At 32.5% G+C, this 12,161-nt stretch overlaps 1 protein-coding gene across 2 annotated transcripts in view; it reads left to right on the forward strand.

The window, feature by feature from the left end:
* The window catches only part of LOC134695971 (3',5'-cyclic-AMP phosphodiesterase 4C-like), a 230,171-nt gene that overhangs the window by 18,806 nt on the left and 199,204 nt on the right, over positions 1-12,161 (forward strand). For both annotated transcript variants that reach the window (XM_063557480.1, XM_063557511.1), the window contains exon 2: positions 8,491-8,537. The gene's annotated coding sequence lies outside the window, so the exon portion shown is untranslated. The remainder of the gene's footprint in view (positions 1-8,490; positions 8,538-12,161) is intronic.

The following is a 12,161-nucleotide window of genomic DNA, read 5'->3' on the forward strand; positions in this document are numbered from 1 at the left end:
CTTACTTTACTGAACATTCTTGCTGTTTACAATTATCACTATCTATAATGAACTTGCCCCAGTAGTTTCTGTGGAAAATGTTAACTGTAGTAAAAATATACAAATTTTATGAAAATTGTTTAAAATTGACTATAAAGGACAATAACTCCTAAAGGGGTCAACTGACCATTTTGGTCATGTTGACTTATTTGAAGATCTTACTTTGCTGAACATTATTGCTGTTTACAGTTTATCTCTATCTATAATAATATTCAAGATAATAACCAAAAACAGCAAAATTTTCTTAAAATTACCAATTCAGGGGCAGTAACCCAACAACAGATTCTCTGATTCATCTGAAAATTCCTTGGCAGATAGATCTTGACATGATAAACAATTTTACTCCATGTCAGATTTGCTCTAAATGCTTTGATTTTTGAGTCATAAGCCAAAAACTGGGTTTTACCCCTATGTTCTATTTTTAGCCATGGTGGCCATCTTGGTTGGTGTGGCGGGTGACGCCACACATTTTTTAAACTAGATACCCCAAAGATGATTGTGACCAAGTTTGGATAAATTTGGCCCAGCAGTTTCAGAGGAGAAGATTTTTGTAAAAGATATATAAAATTTAAGAAAAATGGTTAAAAATTGACTTTAAAGGGCAATTACTCCTAAAGGGGTCAACTGACCATTTTGGTCATATTGACTTATTTGTAAATCTTACTTAGCTAAACATTATTGCTGTTTACAATTTATCTCTATCTTTAATAATATTCAAGATAATAACCAAAAACAGCAAAATTTCCCTAAAATTACCAATTCAGGGGCAGTAACCCAACAACGGGTTGCGGGATTCATCTGAAAATTTCAGGGCAGATAGATCTTGACCTGATAAACAATTTTATCCCATGTCAGATTTGCTCTTAATGCTTTGGTTTTTGAGTTATAAGCCAAAAACTGCGTTTTACCCCTATGTTCTATTGTTAGCCATGGCGGCCATCTTGGTTGGTTGAGCGGGTCACGCCACACATTTTTTAAACAAGATACCCAAATGATGATTGTGGCCAAGTTTGGATCAATTTGGTCCAGTAGTTTCAGAGGAGAAGATTTTCGTAAAAGTTAACGATGACGACGACGACGGACGCCGGACGCTGGACCTTGGACGCCAAGTGATGAGAAAAGCTCACTTGGCCCTTCGGGCCAGGTGAGCTAAAAGTGAAAAAAAATATGCAATTTTGATTTCTCTCTTATTATGAGTAATAGGATAACAATATTAGGTATGTGCATACCATGTAAGGTCCTCATGCCCTTCAGACAGTTTATACTTGACCTTGACTTCATTTCAGTGATCAGTGAACAAGGATAAGTTTTTGTGGTCAAGTCCATATCTTAGACACTATAAACTGTAGGTCTAGTATTTTGGTGTATGGAAGAACTGTAAGGTGTATAACTGGCATTTATCATCTGACCTTGACCCTATTTTCATGGTTCAGTGGTTTTAGTTAAGTATTTGTGTTTTTTTTTTTCCTATACTGTATGCAATAGGTCTTGTATATTTAGTGAATGGAATGATTGTATGGTGTACATGTTTAACTGCCAGGTGTCATCTGACCTTGACCTTTTTTCATGGTTCAGTGGTCAAAGTTAAGTTTTTGAGATTTGATTTTTTTTCTTAACTATATGCAATAAGTCAACTATATTTGGTCTATGGGATTACATGTCAGTCTTGCAGGATTTATTTGATTTGACCATGACCTTATTTTCACAGTTCATTGCTTGGTGTTAAGTTTTAAGCTCACCTGGCCCGAAGGGCCAAGTGAGGTTTTCTCATCACTTGGCGTCTGGTGTCCGTCGTTAACGTCGTTAACTTTTACAAAAATCTTCTCCTCTGAAACTACTGGGCCAAATTAAACCAAACTTGGCCACAATCATCATTGGGGTATCTAGTTTAAAAAATGTGTGGCTTGACCCGCCAAACCAACCAAGATGGCCGCCATGGCTAAAAATAGAACATAGGGGTAAAATGCAGTTTTTGGCTTATAACTCAAAAACCAAAGCATTTAGAGCAAATCTGACGAGTAAATTTGTTTATCAGGTCAAGATCTATCTGCCCTGAAATTTTCAGATGAATCGGACAACCCGTTGTTGGGTTGCTGCCCCTGAATTGGTAATTTTAGGGAAATGTTGCTGTTTTTGGTTATTATCTTGAATATTATTTTAGATAGAGATAAACTCTAAACAGGAATAATGTTCAGCAAAGTAAGATTTACAAATAAGTCAACATGTATGATGACCAAAATAGTCAATTGACCCCCTAAGGAGTTATTGTCCTTTATAGTCAATTTTAAACAATTTTCATAAAATTTGTTAATTTTTACTACCGGTTACATTTCCACAGAAACTACTGAGCCAAGTTCATTATAGATAGTGATAATTGTAAGCAGCAAGAATGTTCAGTTAAGTAAGATGTACAAACATATCACCATCACCAAAACACAATTTTGTCATGAATCCATCTGCTTCCTTTGTTTAATATACACATAGACCAAGGTGAGCGACACCGGCTCTTTAGAGCCTCTAGTTGTGTTTTGGTCTGTTTTTCTAAAACTATAAGCAACAGGTCAACTGTATTTGTTGTATGGAAGTGTTGTTAGCTCTACATGTCTGCCTGGCAAGGTTTTTTGGACCTTGATCTCATTTTCATGGTTCATTGGTCAATGCTTAGTTTTCTTGGTTAAGTCTGTTTCTTAGAAACTATTAAGCCAAAGGTCAACTATATTTATTGTTTTGAATGATTGTAAGGTGTACATGTATTTTTCCTTTTTTTTATAAGACCTTGACCTCATTTTCTTGGATCAAGTTAAGTTTATTTGATAGTTGTAGTAATACTTTTTATTTAGGACTATCAACATAATGCCAATGGTTAGTAAAGAAGGCGAGACATTTCAGTGTGTGCACTCTTGTTCCTATATCTATGAACTTTCATGTTTTATAAGATTTCATAAGTTGTTTCCCTTGCTGATAATTTTGCTTCAAATGTGCTGCAACTATTTTCCCAGAAAGCAAGGGAAATACTGGAACAAAAAGGTGAAAGAAGACATTTCTTGCAATGAAACGAAATAATTCATTTAAACAAGTAGGATGTGACATGTACATCTTTTAATGAGCCATGTGTTACAGTGATTGATTGAACAATTCTATAAGTTTCCATTTTATTGAGACTTTTAGTTTGACAGTTGTCCCAAGGGAGGTTAGAGAACTCTGTTTTGATTGGTCATCTTCTGCTGTAACCATCTATTTACAAGTATTTACTAAGCTTAATTCTGTTTTGTGTATCCTGGGAAGTAGGATGAAATTAATGATACAAACATGATAGAAACTTGTCCAAGTCACCTTTTAAAAGGTTGATTCTCTGATATTTATTGCAGAGTAAATGTAGAGGGACTTTCCATATATAGAGAAGTAATTAACAAGCTTTGGTTTTAGAATTTTTAAAGTAGAACTTTATTTAATTAACTGACACACAAAGTTTGCATATTACTGAACCAAAACATTTTATTAAAACAGAATCTGGCTTGATTACAACTTAAAGAGTCACGAACATTACTTGATGAATCTCTTTAGAAGTTAGTAGCTTCCTTTATATCAGTAAAAATACGAGTTTATTATTTTCTAGTTCTTCTTTGCTCTGACAGTATTATTGTTAAAATTGCCTATGAATTAGTCATCTTTGATGTGAGTTTTATTAAAATTGCTCAATAGCCTGCCTATGAACTTGTCATCTTTGACTTTAAAGTATTATTGCTGATATCATTGACATTAAATAACTTGCTGCAAGTTGCATATGTATCTGTCTTCCTTAACATGACAATATTATTGTTGAAATGGTAGTTCTATAGCTTGCCTGTGAATTTGACTTCTATGACTTGACAGGTCTATTGTTGAAATTGTTATTTTAAACAGTTTTTTGCCTATGTATTAGTCTTCTTTGACTTGACAGTATTTTTTGTCGAGCCTGCAACTTTTGTTGCAGAAAGCTCGACATAGGGATAGTGATCCAGCGGCGGCAGCGGCAGCGGTGGTGTTAGCTCACTTCTTAAAAGGTTTATATTTTAGTAGGTGAAAGACCTGGATGCTTCATACTTTGTATATAGATGCCTCATGTTACGAAGTTTCCGTCAGTCACATGTCCATTGTCCTTGACCTCATTTTCATGGTTCAGTGACTACTTGAAAAAAAAGTTCAGAATTTTTGTAATGTTGAATTCTCTCTTATTTTAAGTAATAGGATAACTATATTTTGTATGTGCGTACCTTGCAAGGTCCTCATGCCCGTCAGACAGTTTTCACTTGACCTCGACCTCATTTCATGGATCAGTGAACAAGGTTGAGTTTTGGTGGTCAAGTCCATATCTCAGATACTATAAGCAATAGGGCTAGTATATTTGGTGTAAAGAAGGACTGTAAGGTGTACATGTCCAACTGGCAGGTGTCACCTGACCTTGACCTCATTTTCATGGTTCAGTGGTTATAGTTAAGTTTTTGTGTTTTGGTCTGTTTTTCTCATACTTCATGCCATAGGTCTACTATATTTGTTGCACAGAATGATTGTAAGGTGTACATGTATAGAGGGTAGATGTCATCTGACCTTGACCTCATTTTCATGGTTCAGTGGTCAAAGTTATTTTTTTAAGTTTTGTTTTTTTTATCTAATATTATATGCCAAAGGTAAACTATATGTGGTGTACTGAAGTACATTATGATCTAAATGTCAGTCCCGCAGATTTTATTTGACCATGACCTCAATTTAAGGGTTCATTTCACAGTGTTAAGTTTTTGTGTTTTGGTCTATTTTTCTTAAACTTTAAATAATAGGTCAACTATATTTGTTGTACGGAAGCATTGTTAGCTGTACATGTCTGCCTGGCATGGTTCATCTGACCTTGACCTCATTTTCATGGTTCATTGGTCTTTGTTTAGCTATCTTGGTTAATGTTAAGATTATGTGACAGTTGTAATAAAGCTTTATACTTAGGACTATCAACATTATATCATTACCAATGATTAGTAAATAAGGCGAGACATTTCAGTGTGTGCACTCTTGTGTTAAAATTGCAACATTCTATAACTTGTCTGTGTCATATGAATATGTCATCTTTGAAAGGAGAGCCTCAGTGTTGTTGCTGATACCATTACATTAGCTAATTGTCTGTGGTATTTTCCCTCTTATTCTGTGAATGATCATCTCATTGAAATTTTAAGCTCTAAAAATAAGTACGTCCCCCATCTTTGACAAAAGGAATCGTTACGTTTTAGGTTCTGATTATTCTCATGCAGCCTTATTTTTGCTTTTTCTGGATCTTCAGCAGATATCAGCCAAATGAAATTAGACTTGATAGCTTTGAATCTTACAATTGGAGTCTTTTAAAAAAAAATATATATAATTTCAGAATGTCACATCTAATATTTGAATGTCTTGAATATACATTTATAAGCAGCAGTCATCCAGCATCATTATGTAATCTTGTTTGTTTTTAGAAAATTTAAAAGGAAGTAATTTTTTCCTCCACAACTGATTTACACATGTGGTATTGTAAATTGTTTGTTTGACTGTTTTTTGACATCTCCACTTTTTGTTTCTAAATCACATACACACATTTTTGTAATAAGTCTTCTATGGTTATATTCACATCCAGTTTAGATAATCTGCATATGAAGGGTTTTTATTTTTTATTTTATTAAATGTGTAGGTTCTTATAACCTCCACACTGGCTTGTCTATATTGTTAGAATGGTCAGGAGTCCAAACATCATCATGTGTTTTTACCTCAAAATATATTATGTGTAAAGGTAAATTACTAACAAGTAAATGGTGTTATTGGGACTTGATGTACAATGATGTAAGTGATAGTATTTTTCTCCCAGACTTCTCAAATGAAGTGATCTCATGTAGGCTACTATTAAAGGATTTGAAAAACTTTTCCCCTTGAAAACTTCAAAATCAATTAGGAATATTAAACACCTTTTAAAATCTTGAGACATTCTAATTTCACTCTATTTTGCCCACTGTTGCACATGACATTATAAAACAGTTATCAAAGGTACCAGGATTATAATTTTAATAGTATGCCAGACACACGTTTTGTCTACATAAGACTCATCAGTGACACTCAAATTAAAATACTTATAAAGCCAAACAGGTACACAGTTGAAGAGCATTGAGGATCCAAAATTCCAAAAAAGTTGTGCCAAATATGGCTAAGGTAATTTATGCCTGGGATATTAAAATCCTTATTTTTTTAAAAATAAGTTTTGTAAACAGGAAATTTATAAAAATGACCACATTATTGATATTCATGTCAACACAGAAGTGTTCAAAAAGAGATGTTTAAAAAATTTATCAATTGATAGTTGTTTAGTGATACAAATCATGAATGGAAACTGAAGTTACATACAATTTCCCTGCTAGAATAGCATCTTTGTGTGTAGTCTTACAAATTGTTGTTAAAGGTTAAATTTGATTTTTGTAGAGTCATAATCACCTGACTTTGACTTCTCATCATATTTCCAAGATACCGCAGTGCTAATTTTTTTTAGAATAACCTTAGCTAAGGCTAAACCCTAGGTTCTGTGAAAAATAATTATATTTACTTTTAAAATGGTCTTATTCAACTTTAGTAGGTAAAGTTTAATATTTAGTTTTAAGAATCATTTTATAAAGTGTCTTTGTAAAAAGTTCCCACAATCTGACCTAATTTTTATTGTTCACAGATCAACATTAAGTTTTTCGTGCTTGAATCAGTGCCTCAATCTCTATGCGTCATACACTGGATGTTAAGCAACCAACAATCAATCTATATGTCGAAGGCATCTGGTTAAAGGTTAACTGTTTGGTCTATGAAATCAAACTAAACTTAGGATATTTAACTGATAAGGTTAATCTGACCTTGACCTCATTTTTACGGTTCATTTATCAGTGTTAAGGTTTTTTGATATATGAAGTATGATTAATTATTTGTTTAACATCAAGTAGTTAATATTTCACAGCCAGAATGAATTAACAATTAAGATATTGAACAGGTAGGTTAGACAAAGGGATCAAGGGGATAAACGACAGAACAGATTAAGGTCTATGACAATACATTATTCAATTATAATCAATTAAGGAGGTGATATGACCATTCTTATTATAGTGATCATATTTTATCCCATCAATGGACAGAAAATCAATCCTAAACTGTTGTATAATACTTCTACCCACTCACTTTTACCTGGAAATTCCACCATCGTATGTAAAGTGGTGGTTCTTATGCTGAAGATTCTGGTTAAATATTATCAAACTGATTCTTATTAAAGAACATTAATCCTGGAAGTTTACATTAAAGATTTACTGGAATACTGAATTTGAACTTGATTTGATATAATCATTAATGACCTTTATGTTAGATCAGATTATGTCACTGATGTATTCTGTGGTAGAGTAATGTATCGATATCACATATCACGTACCTATAATGATGGATGTTTTAAAAAATCTTCACTGGCTATACAGCTCTCGCACAGTTGAAACACCTACCTATTATACTACCTGTATGAACTGTAATCAAATTCTTTTAGAACTATAATCTGTGATCCATAAAATATAGGTCACACTACCCTTTTGACAATATTAAGACTAGATTAGTAGGTTAATTCTACATTCATATTACATTTTACTAATTATTTACATTAGAAATAAAATTGTTCAGAGATAAAGATGCATCAGTGTATATAGTCTGATTAAAATCAAACCTCTCAGTGCTCCTGTTATCTGATATGTCGTGATAGATAGTGAGAGTAATCAGACTGCAGTGTATATATATATATATATCCTTTTCTTTGGACAAAATTGTTCATTTATTTATTAATATATGTTGTGAAATCTGTAAACTTGCTTGAATTGTGATGATGTTAAATGATATTGAGATATATATCAATGTTGTATGATTGCCCATGAGACAACTAACCACAGAAGTTCAAATGAATATAGTCTTTTTGATATTTCTAGTTGTTTGCCATTACATAATTGTGTTGGGGGAGGAAGCATAACTAACAGTGTGTAAAAGTTGATAGCCTTTAGCTTTAAAATAAAAAATCTCCATCCAAGATTCAGAGTAAAAGTAAGACTTATATTTATTAATGATAAATTGTGAGCCATCATAAGAATACACTATTGTGGTAGTTACGATAGCATTGAAAGCTTACAAGTGTCACTCTGTCAGAAGCCAATGTGTATATGCAGCCTTAAGTTGGAAAATGATTTCCTGGATTATACCAGATAAAATGTCATTTACATTATGTATAGATGGTTCCTTAGTTAATCAAATACTAATAATTTTATTAGAGATTTTACCTGATGTCTGCAATGTCTTATTGGCTTAATACAGGTACAAAACAGGTAAGGAAACTTAGACATTTAAATCTGATGAAATTAAAATCAATCTTGTTTTAAACATGTTTTATATGTTTTTCAGTGGGAGATTTGAAATGATCAATTGAGGTGATTCTACCTACAATAACTGTAAGTGAAATTTATAATTAGAACGATCATTGATATAGTATTGCTACTTTGTCTTTTCTTTATAAATATTTTAGAATTTGTCAGTACAAAACGGTTAAGAGTTATGTCATTTGTTGATCAGTGATGGTTTTCATTTGAAGAAAATGTACTTGCATTTCAATATACCTACTATAAGAACTGTTAAAATATTGAATCCCATGATGTACCAGTATACCAAATTTGTTACAACTGAGAAAAATGCTATATCACCATTTTTAAAATTGTATTTTTTTAACACTGAAACCGACAACAAATTTCTTAATGTCAATTCATTTAAATTTGTGGATACCAATTTCAGTGGATTCAGGAAAACTTATATTTTCATGGATATCTGATTTCTTGGATATGCCATAGTATACAAGATCTTAGAAAATGTTTTTATGCCCCACCCAAGCTAGTAGAGGGGCATTATGTTTTCTGGTCTGTGTGTCTGTTCGTTCTTTCTAATTATCTAATTATTGAGATATCTGAATTCGGTCAATGAGTATCGATGCATCTGATTTGTTTAATGAGTATGGAAGTATCTGAATTAGGTTAATGAGTACAGAGGTATCTAATTTTGGTCAGTGAGTATTGATGCATCTAATTTGTTTAATGAGTATGGAAGTATCTCAATAAAGTTAATGAGTATGGAGGTATCTTATTTTGGTTAATGAGTAGGAATGTATCTAGTTTTTGTGAATGAGTACAGAGTAGTCTAACTTTGGTTAATGAGTACATAGGTGTCTTATTTTGGTTAATGAGTATGGCAGTATCTTATGTTGGTTAATGAGTATGGAACTATCTGATTTTGGTTTATGAGTATGAAGGTGTCTTAATTCGGTTAATGAGTATGGAAGTATCTTATGTTGGTTAATGAGTATGGAAGTATCTCTGATTTTGGTCAATGGGAAAGGAGGTATCTAATATTGGCTAATGAGTACAGAGGTGTTTTATTTTGGTTTATGAGTATAGCAATAAATGATTTTGGTCAATGAGAAAGGAGGTATCTAATTTGGTTAATGAGTATGGAAGTATCTCTGATTTTGGTCAATGAGAAATGAGGTATCTAATGGTTTGTTTAACGAGTACAAAGGTATCTAATACATGTATTGGCTAATGAGTACAGAGGTGTTTTGTTTCTTTTAACGAGTATGGAGGTATCTTATTTTGGCTGATGAGTACAGAAGTGACTTGGGTAATGAGTATGGCAGTAAATGATTTTGATTAATGAGTAAGGAGGTGTCTAATTTCTTTTAACGAGTAGGGAGGTATCTTATTTTGGCTGATGAGTACAGAAGTGACTTGGGTAATGAGTATGGCAGTAAACGATTTTGTTTAATGAGTAAGGAGGTGTCTAATTTCTTTTAACGAGTAGGGAGGTATCTTATTTTGGCTGATGAGTACAGAAGTGACTTGGGTAATGAGTATGGCAGTAAACGATTTTGTTTAATGAGTGAGGAGGTGTCTTATTTTGATTGATTATCACTAACTGTAAGTTTAAAACTTAAGTTTACTGCATTTTACTGAAACAATTACATAATAGGTAACATATCTTTGTGTCAACAATTTATAATTTCAACATCAGCATTTTGCTATAGAAATTACATACAGGCACGACATATCTCTCCTGTCAACAGTTTATCTCTATGGTACAGTAGATAGAAACTTAATTCAGTAAAACATACATATCTATTAATCAGCCTCAATATCAGTCGCTAATTTATTTGATAAACTACTGTAAATTCAGAAATTATTGCGTGCATTTATTATTGCGATTTTGTCATTTTACACTTGAATGCGATTCTAATTTTTACGATTTTGAGAAAAGTCATGCTTAATTCAGTTAAAATATTACAAAATGCGAGTTTTATTTATTGCGTCTACAACTCAGTCGCATTATTCGCAATAATAAAAACCTCACAATAATTTCTGAATTAACAGTATTTACCTGACTGTTGCACATGTGACAAAGTAACAACATTGTTGTATGATCAGGGAAATTATCACTTTTATTCAGCAAGCTAACACTTATTTTGGGAAAACATAGTTTATTTTTGAAATGAAACTGCCTTTGTTTTACACTTGAGTATTTTTAGGTAAGTATGTTTATTTTTTGGTGCTTAGTACTGATCTGATTTTGGCCCCAATGAAGTTCTGGAGGTGGAGACTAAAGCATGCTGTTTTTTCAAGTGTGTAATTAGGTTAGTTTAAGCAAAACCTCTTATAATGAGGTAGTGATATTTGGTACACTGATTGAGCTGTTATGTAAATTAGAATATTTGATTTGGACATAGACATATTTTGCTTTATTTGGTGCCTTGACTCTTTTTATCAGAGCAATCAAGGCAAGCTATTCTGGCTTCTTGGAACCTCCAGTTGCATTATAATTTTACTTCATTTTCCTATTAATAATTTCTGTGATATAGATAAGATGATGTGGTATGAGTGCCAATGAGACAACTTTCCATCCAAGTCACAAAACATAAAAAGTAAACAATTATAGGTCAAAGTACGGCCTTCAACACAGAGCATGTTTATATAAGATTCAAACAACAACTTGAGGAATAACTTTAAGCTAACCTTTAGGAATGTTTACTGAAGAAACATGATTCATGATTACCAGAGTGTTGAATTACTTTTAAGTTTAATTGCAATAGTATTCATAATGGTTTGGTGATCTTAAGCTAAGCAATGAAGGAGGTTTGGGGTAAATGCCATAGAGACAGACACATAAAAAAGCAGAAAGACTTCTTGATATTGAAATCATACCAAATTCAACAATAGACCAGTGTCTTGATAATGTCTAATCTAGAGCTTTTGATGAATCCAAGTCTAGGACAAACTGTGTTTTTAGGTCACAGATCATGCCACCAACATTCAATTTACTATAGGAAACCCTCTCCCCCCTGCCCTAAACAAATAAACCAAAACCATTAAGAAATATAAAAAAAATACATTTATTGTAATGGGTTCCCAAGACTTTTAAAGTAGGTGGATAAACGTGATAGTGTTTAACTATTTTTTTTAGCACTTGTAAGACCCTCTCCAATGAGTCTTGATCAGTATTATTACAAGAGGTTCATAAATTAAGAAAAGGCACTTAATTGTATACTATGGTTTGTATGGATAAGAGAGACAAAGGTGCTTGCCTATTGGTATGGGATTTTAAATGTTTGATTATGTCCAATTAATGACTATGAAATTGGCATTTGTGTCTTCTCAATGCAGCATTCAGTTTTCAGTTGTAACATAGAGACAGTCAGAAAATGAGACAGGGTTAGTTGACTTGACTTCATATTGACTGTTTACATGTAAAAGTTCTAACTGAGTAATAGATACATGTACGATGAAGGTTTCATTCACTTCTGGATTCTTCCTTTAGTATATGCATATCATACTTGTTGTTTGTTGTTATGCAATTTTTAATCAATTATTCTAAGTCAATGTTAGATCCGGTAATAAGAACTAAAAGGTATGCAGATCTGAGGCATTGCAATGTAAACAAAGTAGGAAATGAAAAGATCATTGTAAATGTAGGATGAATATAAGTTTTATATTACATCAAATGAATGGTTTTAGGGTATACATGTTGTTCGATTTATT

This window comes from Mytilus trossulus, chromosome 1 (genome assembly GCF_036588685.1).
Source record: "Mytilus trossulus isolate FHL-02 chromosome 1, PNRI_Mtr1.1.1.hap1, whole genome shotgun sequence".
NCBI classification, from domain to species: Eukaryota; Metazoa; Mollusca; class Bivalvia; order Mytilida; family Mytilidae; genus Mytilus; species Mytilus trossulus.